A 13,958-nucleotide genomic window follows, 5' to 3' on the forward strand; every position below is an offset into this window, starting at 1 on the left:
GTGCTCCCCTCCCTCTGCATGGATTCTAGAGAGATGCAGTTACTATCTAGAGGAGGATGTTGCTTCTCTTTGTCAGTACTTGCTAGTGAACTTGATGTCTGTGCAGAAAAACTGTAATGACTTTTAGGTATTTCCAGACTTAAAGTACTATGAAATTTTTGAAGACAGATGGCAAGGCTTGTGTAGAGTTTCCCCTGAGGTTTATTGAGACACTTCTGATTCTCAGGTCAGTCTAGCCTAGATCACAGCTGTTGGGTAAAGCTAAAGGCCTCAATTCATGAAGAAACAAAACTTCTGCTTTCCAGGGGTGGTTTTCTGTATTTCTGGTAGGCTCTTGTGCCATCAGAGCGGCCTGTTTGTACCTGAGAGCGATAAACAAAACAACCAAAACATAATCAAGACCCAAGACTTCTAAATTCCTGAGCCCTCTGCTACAGCCTAAAGCAAAGCAAACTGCAGAACTCCTTTATTTTAAGACACTGGTGTGAAATAAGTGAATTATAGAGGGGCATCTATTATGCAGCTGATAAAATAGCCAGGCTAGACTTAGCGGAATGAGGCCTTCGCAGCCTTCCCCGTGTTCTTCCTGCGAGAATAACAATGTCAGCAGCTGCTCTGCCGCTTGGCATAACGCTGTTTAAATGTGTGATTTTATTTTTAAGTGACTTCAGTATTTCCTGTATTTATATAAACTTGTAAGCACACTTGCACTGTGCTCGGGCTGCAGTTCAGTCAGGTGGTCGATCTTACTAGAGCTTTTCTTTAGGGAGCCTCCATCCGTCACCCAGCCGGTCAGTGTGACGGCAAAGGTTGCTTTCCAGGAGCAGGAAGCTGAAGATGGATTGTCTGCCAGCTCGTCCATAGCCCGTCTCTAAACCTCCTTCCTCAGAGATGAACACTTTTAGCATAGAATGTTAAGCATGTGTATGCGGGGAAGTGGGGAGAGGGGAGGGCACGGTTGCGTGCAGGGGAAGGGCTGTGTGTAACACAGAAGAAAACACCTCCTGGTGCAAGCTCAGGCATGTGAACCTCCGGAATATACGCATGGACAGCACAGCCTGACCTTCCTGTTGTTTGTGGCTGTCCTTCCTTTGTGAGGACTCCATACCATAAACTATTCAAAAGGAAGGCAAGTGTCTCCTGCCCGCGAAGATACGTTGTCTCGGAGGGAGGACAGGGCTTCGTTCCAATTTTTAGAAGAATTTAAACCAACCTTTGTATCTTTCGAAGTAGAAAAAGTAGTAATGGGTCAGTTGGGAAATGGGTGGGCAACTTAGGTTCTGGCTTGGCACAGCGTGCGAACGAGAACAAAGCTTTGAAAGGCTCTGTGATACACAAGCAGAGGAAGAGGTATCTTGTTCCTTCTTGGGAAGGAAGGAAGCCTCTTGCACTGCCCTGTTTGCCTTTACTCCGCAGCCTTGCTGGAAGGAAGGCTTCAGACTCGGTCTCAAAGCCCTCTCGGTGAGGCTTTGGGCCGGGTGATAGGGCTGGGTTAGGGGAGCAAGTCTGTTTTTCCACTGCTTGGTGGGACGTTTCTGCCTTGGGTGCAGGGTGAGCTGGGCCGGGCGGTGAGGGTGCCTTTGGCCACTTGGTGGGGCTGTTGGCACAGGTTGTGGTGGCGAGTTCAGCTGTTGGCTCTGCTGAGGAAGCCAAAGGAAACTTGCTGAATCTGCAGCCTCAGAATAACAACTTTGCAGCTTGACGTGTGTGTATCTTCTAGGAGTAGCCAGGACCCGGTAAACTACAAGTGAAATCTTTATATTAAAGTTAGAAGTCAGCTGATGATCAGTTTTGTGTGAAGACCATCCTAACAACTGCAAGAAGCTGCTGTATGCTTGATGTTGTCTAACAACTGGAGGACATGAAGGGTGTTTGAGGTTGCCAGTACCCATGGAATCGTGTTGCATTATCCAGCAGTGGGACTGGTTTTGAAGTGCTGTTTTACCATTAGGAAAGCCAGCTCAGGCTCTGAAGCCACCTTTAGTTTACCCATGAATGTTTCTGTTGAGGGTACAACCCTTCACGCTGCTGAAACAAGGGCTAGTCTGGAGAAAGGAGGCGAGAGATCCTGCACTTGGTAGTCGCTTGCCTGTAGTTTGTGCAGATGGTTCCTGCAGGAGTGAGTGTGAAAGGGTTGTGTATCGGGGCTGTGTTCTGATGTTGAGGTGAGGTGTGTCTAAATTGTGAGGTGCAAAACAAGTAGAATCGGGCACATAACTGCTCCTGCATGGTGAAGTCTTGTATCTGAGGGGACCTTTTCCTTTTGGAAAGATTCCCTTGAGACTTCCATTAGACTCGTTAAGGGTAACCCTTATAACAGAGTAAAATGAATGGCTAGAGATACCTGGGAATAAAACCAAGGAAAACTTGGAGCTGAATATCCAAATTCTTTGACTGCAAAAATGCCTTGTTTTGCAAAGCGAAAAAGGGAACATGCTCTTCTTTGGGACCTGAATGGGGACAACTGTATGTGACGTGATGAAACTCCGTAACACCGCACGCTTAGTTGGTCCCTTCTGGGGCATTCAAGGGACCCTCTTAATCTGTGGAATTTTTTTATGCTAACAATTTAATGAAAATGCTTGTAACATGTTGATTACGGTGGACTCTGTGGGCACAAGAAGATAAACGCAGGTATGTGCTGGTGCTGCTGCGATACACTTCTGTTTCTTCAACCCCAGGAGGTTTGGGTGCTCTCTTGCTGTTCTACAGTCCATGGCTCGACAGCTCTGGTGACTCCAGAGCAGCAAAACCCAGGAGCAGTCTTAGAAACTGCACTGATGTTTTGCAAGGTAGAGACCAAGTTTTTAGCGTGTGTGTGTGTGTCTTGATGGGGATTGGGTCAGGTTTGTTACTCTGGTGCCACCAGGCCAGGATCAGGCTCTTGCAGTGCCGTGTATTATATAACAGTGGGCTTTGTCCTGCGCTGTGACAATCTAAAAGATTGTCCTACGGTGTGACAGGTGAGGTGAAATGACTTTTCCACGGTGTCACTAGCGTCGTTGCCTGTATGCGGTCCTGTGCCGGTTTGTGGTGGTGTTGCTCCATCCCCATGGGGCATCCTCGCTTGCACGCGTGTAGTCACAGATGAGGCCTGGCCTATCTACCACAGGAGGATCCCTGGGACCTGCCTTTGTCTCTGGCCATGTCCCTTGCTTTGACGTGGCTGCCAGACCCTACCACATTGCTAGGGCTTTTAAGTTGCTTTTTGGGTTTGGTCTCACTTGGAAAGTTCACGAGGAGAACTGTTGTGATTTGGGAGTAAACACCTGCAATGCCTAGAGTGAGACAGACCCGTACGAGTATAAACCACAATCACTAGAGGGGCACACTGCTGCCTCTGGGAGAAGAGAGCTTCTAGATGTGTGTGGTGTGGTTCCCCCCCCCGCCCCCCAGGAGTGTTGGTTTTACTACCACAAGGCTTTTCTCCCTTTTTCCCCAAGCAGAAAGAGAACAAGGTGTTGAGGAGCTGAGTTTAAGGGGTAGCAAATCCTACACTACTTGCAAAAGAAGAGTTTGGAGGTTGTGACAGTGATGCTGTGAAAGACAATGTACTGAAAAATATATTTGCAGGGAGAAGTGGACGCTAGGAAAGAAAAACTAGTTTCTGCAAGCCCAGCTGGAGAGGACTGGGAGGGGCCAGTGTTTGTAGAAAATGAACAAACAAAAGGAGGGAAAAGCAGGGTTATGCTGGGGTTTCCATAGCAACACGATACTTTTCCTGGGAATCTCAAATGACGAGATCAAATCTATCTGCTGTTTAACTCTTGCATGCAAAGCCCTCTCTTTTCTTGGCTTACCGGCTGCTCTTCACCACACCCTTTCTAGTGGTGGGTGTGCTGTCACTATGGGATGGCGAATGCATGGGGAATGATGTTCCTGGGACAAGGCTTTTCCCAAGCACGTAGAAAAGGAAAAGCTTGTGAGGCTGGGGCAGCGTGTGGGTAGGAATGACTTACCAGCTGCGCTGGTCTTGAGGCTGCTCTTTCCTGCAGATCCCCGAGAAGATGGGCTAAGCTGGTACTGAGAGCAGAGCTGCCAGGCAGGTACGTTGCTGAGATGTTCCATAGCCTGCAGGGTTAACGCACAAGGACGTGTCCTGCTTGGAAATGATGCAGCTTAGTGCCTGTCTGAGGTCTAGAAAACTTCGTGTGACTATATGGAGAGTTCATCCGGGTAGCCTGGCTTAAATTTGTACTGAGCAGTCTGTCCTTCAAAGAGCTTCAGATGTGGGGAATGGGAGTCTTTGATGGCAGGGGACTTTGCTTCTGGAGGAAGGTGGAAGTGTGGCAGCTTTTACCTGATAAAAAGGACTATTGAGAGAGAAGCAGCATGACAAAAGTCCATGAAATTACTAATGGTCTGAAAAGGAGTGTCTGTTTGGTGTGGAGAGAAGCCGTGAGTGGTTGTGAAAGACTCCATCCTGGTGCCACAGAGGAAGCAGGTTCTGTTCCCTGCCTTCTGCCCATAGCAGAACCACCCTCTGCTCCATCCCCCTTCTTGCCTCCCACGCAGCCCCTGCTGCAGGGGTGCTGATGGAGAGGAGAGCTGTCTGCAGGGTGAGATGAAGAATCCTCCCACTCCCCACTGTATCTGAGGTCTCCTGCATGGAAACTAGTTGCAAGAAGAGGGTGGTAAGAGGGCAGGTATCCCAGACCATGCTGCGTTTATTATGATAATTACACATAAAACATTATGTGTTTATAACTGCATCCGGTGTGGAAGAGTTCTTAACCTTTCAAAGGAGTGAAATTTGGAATCTAGCTTGCAAGCTGCTGCTGTTCTACCCCTTTTTCTAGCCTGGCATACGAACTGAGGGCATTTGAAGATTTGGGGAGACTTTTACCTATATCTAGGAACACTTTTCTGCCATGGTGTTGGAAGCCGGAGAGCTGGTGGCACTTTGTCAGTGTGGGGCTTAGGGCACTGGGTGAAGTGCTGTGGCCTGTGGCGGGTGGTACACACGCAGCAGGGGCTGTTTTCAGTCTCCTCGGTACAGACCCATTGCCTGGCTGGCCGTAAGCGCGTCGGAGGGAGTTCAGCAGCCTGTCATCTCCCCGTGGTGCTTTGTGGCTTTGAGGGGAGAGCCAAGCCTGCGGAGTGTGATGGACAGTACGATGCAGGACGTTGGCATTTAGATCTGTTGTGGTACCTCCTGGCTGTGGCCAACCCCTGTGCTATTCAGCAAAAGTGATGTTCTGTTTTCCTCAGCTGTTGTTTTGTTATTAACCTGTTCATGCTTACAGATCCCGGAAGATCTGTGTATAGAAAACCACCTTCATTACAACATTTAGAGGAAAACCAGTTCAGAGAGGTTCGAAGAACAGTAGTCCAGGTACGTACAAAAAAATAAGTAGTGGTACTTCAATATCTCTTAACAAACCTTCCCCTGCTTTAAACATTTGTTATATTCCCTCGTGTTTCTCCTGGCAGCCACCTGTTCAACTCCTGACCTGTTTGTAAAAATCCGCACACCATCTATCAGAGGGATACCCGCACTTACAAACTTCTGTTCCGTGGGCATTAAGTAAATTATTTCTTTAAGATCATATGGCAGATCTATAATTAATTAAACCCTCCATGATATTAGCGCAAAATAATTCAGCCTTTCTAAAAAGGTAAATGTAATTTGCCGATCTGGTATTTGGAAGAATGCTTTCCCCAAAATCAATTCCTTTAGTTTCCAGAGAATAGAAATGAGAAGCAATCTCATTTTAATTATATCTCTTTATTGCTAACAAAGGAATGATTTATGCAATTAAATTAACTGGCTAGAAAATTATTCTCAGCTGGGCTGTCCTAATTCTTTGCTTTCTGAATTGCAGGCTCTTACACTCCTCTATGTAGATTAATTTTTCTGATATGCAAACAATGCTCCTTGTGTTCATTTTTAACATTTTTTTATTCACAGCTCCCCTTTTCTTAGTGTCAATGACATGAGTAATATTTGTGCACTGCTGGGCTCTGATTCAGGCCTTTTTATGTGGAAAAATTGGGGAAAAAAATCTTTTCTTTTGAATCTCATTATTGCCAGCGCGGAGCAAGGTTTTGAAGTTTTCTTATCTATCGCTGAGAAACAGCAGCAGGAACATGGAGGGACTGCAAAGATGTCAAAGGATGCAAAGTTTTGAAGGAAAATGTATCAGCATTGAGGAGACAAGTGAATTTGCAGTGCTGTTAAAGCATTTTTTTATGCATTCCTCTTCAACTGGTCTCGTTGCAGTCAGGCAAGAAGCTGAAATGCGAGGATGAAAAAAAAATACGTCTTATGTTGTATGGAGACTTAAGGAAAGGATTTTTGGATGTTCTTTCTGCCTGGGATTCCTTAGCAGCAGCTGGCCAGAGCGTTAACTAGTGATATTTGGGCTGAGGGGAAAATTACCACGTAACAGCACCCTGTGGCCATGTGCCAGCACAGCCTGACACCTCCGGAATGGGTCACTGGTGTAATCTGCTGTTTAAAACAGCAGCGAACATATTGCGGAGCACGTATCAGCTCTGCCTGAGCTGTCCTGCCCTGCATCGGGAGAGATGTGTCAGCTGGGCCGGGTGTGCGGTGCCGGCACTCCCGCGCTGCTATCAGATGGTTTGGAAACGAAGAGAAAGGCAGAGGATATATTTTTTTTTTTTTTTTCTCTGGGTCGGTATGCACTGTGGGTGTGGAGAGGTTTATGCCCTTGGCATTCTGAACGGCCGGAGAGGAAGGATCAAGTCATGATGTTTGGATGGGACAAGAGAGCGTGCTGTGAGCCTGTTCCCTTTGAGTGTGGGTCATCCAAGGGGAATCTTCCTCCCAGTATGGGTAGCGGCTGGGTGGGTGAGTGACGGGGTGGTTGGTGCAGTGCCATTGACTGCTGTTGGTGGTGTCCTTGACTGTAAAAGCAGCATAAACTGAATTTGCTCAGAAAGAGGAATTGCACTTATTGGAAGAACCTTTCTCAAGTAACAGATGCCCTTGGCTTACTGTCAAAGAGTGGGTTTGTATCGTTGTTGTTTATTTCTGGTCCTGGAGGCTCTCTGTGCTGGGCGGTACAGTTCTCATCCGTGAACACCTTGGCTCGCGCAGGGAAGGCTCTTTCAAAGCCTTAGGAGGATGACACCGGGGCTGAGTTTACAAGCAGTCTGTAGAGTCGGCTTTGAGCTCAAAATGATCTAGACGGAAGGAATGGTTAGAAATCAATAAGCTGAAATCCATGACAAAGATTACCCTTAGGAGGATGCCACCGGGGCTGAGTTTACAAGCAGTCTGTAGAGTCGGCTTTGAGCTCAAAATGATCTAGACGGAAGGAATGGTTAGAAATCAATAAGCTGAAATCCATGACAAAGATTACCTTTAGGAAGGAAACATCTGATTAAAAAAAGAGAAACAACTGCCTAGGCAAGCAGTGCTGCAGGGAGGAGTTTGAGTTCCTGGTGAATCATGGCTAAGCGATGCTCAGGGTGATGCTCCTTTAAAAAAATCTTGTTGCTGGGTGTATTAATAGCAGTGTCATGGGTGAGCTGTGGGGTTGGAGGAGAGATACCACTACTCTGTGTAACTTGGTGAAGCTTTGGCAGGCAGCGTGTACCCAGCTTTACATGCTGCCTTTCAAAAGCCAAAAATGGGAAAGAACGGGGAAATCGTGACCTGTGGGGTAAGGAATGACAAGTCTTGTAGGGGGAGAAAATGAACATCACTTACAGCAAGGGGGTATTAAGATACCAGGAGAACCTTAACCATAAGCTTCAACGCTCATGTATCAGCCTGCCAGAAAAACCTCAAACGCGCTGGACGTGTCTTTTGGTCTCCTAACTCCAGCTGCTTCTATTCTTAACTCAGCAAAACTGAGCTTTCTCCTACCCTGTGGCTGCCCTGGGCTCCTGCAGCCTGTGAGGGTAGAGGGTTCCATACCTCTTTCTCACCTTCACTTAGCGCCTGTTCCCTGCTACCTGTTTCATTCTGTTTTGCCAGCAAAGTCCAGTGGTGCCAAAAGTTGCTTTTAGTGCTGACTAAGGGAAAGGTTTCGGTTCTCAAGGCTGGAAATCATCCTCTGTTACTTCTGGAACAAGTAGTGCGTGTAAAGGTGCGAAGGAACAGAGTAAGCAGAAAGACATGCTCGTAGTGGAAGGGAACAAAAGGTAAGGAAGGGGAATAAATACACCGTAAACAAAACTGACAACCACAAACATAAAATCTAACCAAACCACAAACTAACTCCTTCTCTCCAGGTGATGACAAGGCCATCGATGCTTCGGTGGCATCTTGGAAGGGTTCCCTTATGAAGGGCATAGTGGGACCACTAGAAAGCTCTAGATGAGGGGCAGGCTAAGTGGCAAAACCAGGACAGTCCTTTGTTTTACCTGGTGGAAATAAGGGAAGTGAATGCTGTGGTACCGGGAAATGTCCAGTCGCAGGTACGTGGAGCCCCTGTGAGAGGGGAGGAAGAGCCCGAGCAAAGCTCTCAAACTTCTGAAATGCCAGGAATTGCGGAGTTTAAAATGCTCTTCTTGCAAGCACAGCAGCGTCATAGTGACGCTGTCAACGATAGTGACAGGTTCAAGGGGCAGTTCCAGAAGAAACTCTGCCACAGTCTGAATTCTGGACTTCTTTTCCTTAACACAGGAAATGAGTTCCCTCCAGATCCACTAATTAATCACGTCTCCGTGGGCCATTTCCCAAAGGTGGCAGGATTTAATTTCACACCAAGTGATATCCAGCGGAGCAGCTGTCTTTGGTGGTACAGGAATCCTCTCCCTCTGTAAAGCAGATCTCTATTACAGGTGGCCCTTCCACCTGTGCGAGGATCCCTGCCCCTGTGCCTCCCCTGTTGAGTGATCCTACAGAGCCAGCAGTTTCCTTAAAATAGGAGAAAAATCTCTGGAAAGGCCCCATTCTGCTCTTGTTCCATTCTTTACTCTTTGCTGTTATGTTTTGCCCATTTTTTTTTTTCCACAGAAGACTAATATCTTCTACTTTCATCTCTGCTCAGGTTCTCATGAAGCAGGACCCAGCCAGGTGGAGTTCAGATTTCCCAGCCTCAGAGCAGTATTTGAATAAAACTAATTGTCATTTTTTTGTTTCATTGTATAACAGAAAAGATGTAATGAATATTTTAATACATATTAGATGAATAGTTAATAATTCATATTAGTAAGAAACTTTTGTTTATATCAGGTTCTAGATATGAGTGCTAAAATCAGAAGTTAAAATAACCTGGCTCGCTACACTGCAAGAGATGCAAGAGCTTTATGTTGCCCTTGTATCTTCATTTCTTCTGACTTTTCATGTCTAGTCTTCCCCATCTGCCAGTAAATTACCAAGAGATAGCTCCTAGCTATGGCTTATGAGCACGTGCGTGCTCTCCGTCTCCTTGCACCTCAGAGAGAAACGCTCTGTAACAGGCCCTATTCTGTGGCCTTTTAGAATTTATTTTGTTGGTTTTGTCATCTTGAACAAGATCTAGTTTGGAGCTGGGTGATCTCCTTAAGGCTCTTTCCAACCCGAACTACTTCTGTGAGGGTCTCTGTGGCTGTGTCCAAACTGGCAGTAGCTGCATGGCATGTGTGGAGCTTTGTCCTAAAAGACGAAACCAGAACCGCTCAGAGAAGATATTTATTTGTCTCTGAGTGTCGTGAGGTTCCTGTCACCCCACTGGACTCTCCAAGAGCCAACCCCGTCCTCCAGCGTACAGACTTGCCCCGCTGTTTCGGTGTTCTCTGCCTACCTGCTGAGCCGGCTCTGTCCCATCACGTGGGTTGTTAACAAGGCCATAAACCAATACTGGTCCCAGTATCCATCCCTTAGGGATGCCACCAGGAATGGCCCATCACTTGGAGTGTGTTCTGTTGTGGGTTTTTTCCCCTCTTGATCCAAATGAACTCTTTCCATGGGAATCTTAGTGTCTGCAGCAGTCTTGGCAAAGAATTGGTCACTCCGCTGGTTCTAAAGGGCTTCAGCAAAATTTAAAATATGCAAATAGTAATAATTATTGCTAAGCATAATGGGAGCAACATGGGATTTCTTTATTTTTTTTTTTTGGTTTCTCTGTCCTCTGCAGATGCCACTTTAATGCAAATCAAACTTTGTGGATTGTGTTACCTATTGAAAAATAGTTTCAATTAGAAATTCAATTACACTGTCTTGGGGGGATGGAACTGACAGTTTCTTTGAATTTTGCATGTTATAGAGGGCTCCAAAGTGCCATAAATCTGCTAATTGATTTCTGTACCTGTAATGTTTGATTAGGTGTATTTTATTGTCTTCTTGGTTTTAATTAACCCCAGGCTTGTCAAAAAGCTTCCACTGACAAAGGATATATGATGAACTGAGATAAACTCTATTAACAGAGGCTGACTTTTGTCAGCAATTGCTATCATGCCTAGGAGTTATTAGAAATTATCACACGCGGAAAGAAAATGTACTTTTGGTAACAACTTTTATGGGCTGCTATAAATCTGTTGGTTGCCCCCTACAAGCGGGGAGATAAGCAACTCGGAATGACAAGGGGTCCGAAGGAGGACTCAGTTGTTTGCTAGGTGTTTTATAAATATTAAGAGTAACAAAATGGGAGGACTTGGGAAGTCCAAGCGCTGAGAAGGGAACGCGTTGGCATCCATTCCAATGAGAGACTCCAAGGGCTGTGCAGACAAGGGCACAACTACCTCAGGAAGCCCTTGGCTTTATGATGCAGAACATGTTACCTCGGCTGTGGAGCTCTGAAAGACTAAAGCCACACCGAGCCTTTGGCTGCTTTTACTGCCGTATCCACCTGGCAGGACTGGGCTTATGTAAGATCCTTGGATAATAACAATCACGTGTGAACATTTGCTGAAGTCTAAGTATTTTTTGGCCGATGTCTGGTTTTGTCTGATCTCTGGACCCTGTCTGGAGCTCTGTGTGAGCGGGGTGTTGATCCCTGTGAAGGCAGCTGATAGAATATTGTGGATATAGAGAGTGGCAATTAAGCCAGTCAAAGCTGTCGAAGTATGAGAAATTTTCTGCAAAATAGTTGTTGAAGTTGATCTGATTACTTCTAGAAACACCACGTAATCTTATGGTTTGTGTTGGTGAGGCAATGTTCGTAAATGGTTGGATTTATGGGGTTTTTTGTTCATTTTTTAACTATACGTGGGGAGAGCACATACAGTCCTTAGGAGCTGCAGAGACCTGCTCTCTGTTTTCTGCCAACTTCTGTCCAACTTTTGGACGCTCTTGGCTGCAGCAGTTTTGAAGTTGCTTAATAGATCTTCTGTCTTACTCAAAACACTTAATTATAGCTTGATATTTTTAATCTGTGGCTGAGGGTATCTTAAACTGACTGTCATTTTCTCTGCTGTGTTTTCTAAGGATTGTCACTGTGACCTATCAGTACAGTTGTGTGAGTGTGTATGGGGAAAGGAGGAGCAGAGTGGAGCCTCCACTGCAGAGGTCACGTGCTGTTTGATCCGATAGTGTTAGGATATTTTGCTTATTATTAACATTTTTTTGCAGCTTTAGAACATCTCTGGAGCTTGCGAGGTGTGAGATTCTCATTTTGCTATCTTAGTTTACTGCAAAGCAGACCTTCCTGTGCTTGGGGCTTTTTGGAGTAGTCCTCTTTCTTCCAGGGCACTGGGCACCACAGTGGTGGAATTGGTAGGGATGGTTGGATGGAGCTACTGGTGTTGGGTGATGTGTTGGGGTGGGGAGGCACAACTGGCACCAGGGAAGTGCTAGCGTGGGCACATGATTCCTTCAGTTCCCAACAAGAGAAAAGCACTTGGCCTGCTGATCCTCATGGATGGCACAAACCCCCCCTTGTGCTGGAATCCCAGTTTCTGGGGATCATTCCCATGTGGGACTCCCAGGGAGGGTATTGGGCGGCATGCCTGGTTCTAGGGACCATGTGTCTTTAAATGAGTTGCTGGAGTGAGAAGTGGTCACTGGTGTCTACTACAGCCCAGCAGGTGATCTTGGTGCTGAACCCTTCGCACAGCACAGGTGGGATTTGCTATGGGATTCTCCTCTCTCACCTGCTGTGAGAGAGAAACTAGTAGCTGAGAGTTGGGATCTGGCTTGATGTTTTGTGGGCTGTTAGAGTCCTAGACATCCCCTAACTGAAGGGCAGCAGAGGACAGAGGTGCAGAGAGGGGTGAGGATGCCCTGTTCTGAGGAATCCAGACAGGTCTTTGAGCATTCCTGTAGTAGGAATGGTTCCGCAGGCTGGGCAGTTCAAACCGACTTGCTGAGTGTGACATCAGATACTGCAGCTCCCTGACCACACGGGGAGATTCCCCAGCCTTCAAGGGGCAGTTGGGTGTGTAGCAGTAGTAGCTGCACTCTTTTTGCTTGTCTTGGTTACACAGCTCTGCTGAAGACTTTCCTTGCAAGTCTCGCATGTGTGTGAGTGCGTGCATATACCTCTATATTCCCTCTTGGGGTACGCTGAAAACAATCTGTTTAGAAGCCAGGTGTCCTTGTCTCTTGGCATCTGGTTAAATACCAGCCAAGTAGGAGAAGGTAAATCCTAGGATGCTTTAACAGCTTCTGGGGCTGTGAAGCACTCGGCTCCACCTGATGGCATTTGAAGGTCACAGTGGTTGCCCACATGTGAAAGATGTCCGTATTCCCCAAAGATAAAACACCCAAATGATCTATCTCGAGGTGTCCCTGCACTGAGCTGATGAGAAGATCGGTGCATTTCGGTCTGCTGAGACCAGAGGTCGCTGTTGAACTGGGAATGGAGCCCCCCTCGCTTCTCCAGACTTGCCTTCCCTCTGTTGTGCTCAGCTCTTATACCCGGTCTAGAATATCCCAGGTTTCTTTCCCTTGCAAAATGACTGTTCTCTCAAAAGCACTACACTAGGCTTCTGCAACTGAGGGATTGAACAGATGTAGCTAGAGGAGAAGGTAGGACAGTGCAGCTGAGCTCTGATTCTCCACAGTTCACCCTTGCCCCATGTACCTACCAATGTGTCCTGCAAATACCCCTCGGTCTTAACGTGCATCTTCTCGATTTCATTCATTCCTGGTCCCTGGCATGGCCTTGTCAGAAGGAGACATCTCTTCTTTCAGCCGTGGTGGCTGCCTGTGAAAGGACAAACGTATGTAGCGCTGAGCAGTGGAGCAGCAGCCAAAGCAGCATGACGGTGTAAGGGTGAAAGGGGCATGGACTTGTAGGTGACGTGATCTTCCTTCAGTCTGCAAGTCTGGCGGAGTGAGACCGGTCAGAAATGGGCATGCCATGGCCATCCTGAAAGTGAGATGTTATAGGAGAGAAGCATGTCCAAGAGCCGTGCTCAGTGTTTGTGTTTAGGTGGTCCATACAGTATTTTGTAACCCTGGGGTATGGGGCTGTGTGCCACGGCCCTGCTCCATCGCACAGATGTACCAAACTGACTGTGCAGGAGGTTCAGTGAGGCTTGGAAACCTCCTTGCGTGCAGCTGTGCAGATGAGCCCATCTCAGCCACGCTCTGCTGGAACAGCAGCGGACAAACTGGGACAGGCGGGTAAGCCTTGGACAAGAGGCAGTTGTGTGAGCCGTGGTTAAAATGTGGTCTGAGTAGCAGCACTGCGGGGAAACCTGTTCTGGAGCTCACTGAGCCCCTTTGGCTGTGCTGGGGCTTGAACTGCTGCTGCAGCACGCAAGTGTGACCCTGTGGAGGCATATCCTTCTCTCTTGGGCACACCTCTGGCAGGAAACATGGAGCTGCCCCGCTGAGCCCAGCTGATCCTGCCCTGGCTGTGGGCATGTTCGTGCTGTGGCCGTTCCCAGACAAGGAGAGCTGGCTGAAAATGCTCCTCTTGCGTGTCTCCATCAAATCCCATAGGTCACAACTTGCTGCAAGTCGCTCAGGTGAAGTAGCATCTCATGGCAGCATTGCTTACTGCTTGAGAACACCTTGGCTTCCAACTTCACAGCTCCTCTCTAGAGGAAAAAGCCAATGAGAGCTTCCAGCAGAGATGGTGGACACTTGTGCCTTGTCAGGACAATAGTCA

Source organism: Buceros rhinoceros, unplaced genomic scaffold (assembly GCF_000710305.1).
Source record: "Buceros rhinoceros silvestris isolate BGI_N320 unplaced genomic scaffold, ASM71030v1 scaffold5836, whole genome shotgun sequence".
Classification (NCBI taxonomy): domain Eukaryota; kingdom Metazoa; phylum Chordata; class Aves; order Bucerotiformes; family Bucerotidae; genus Buceros; species Buceros rhinoceros.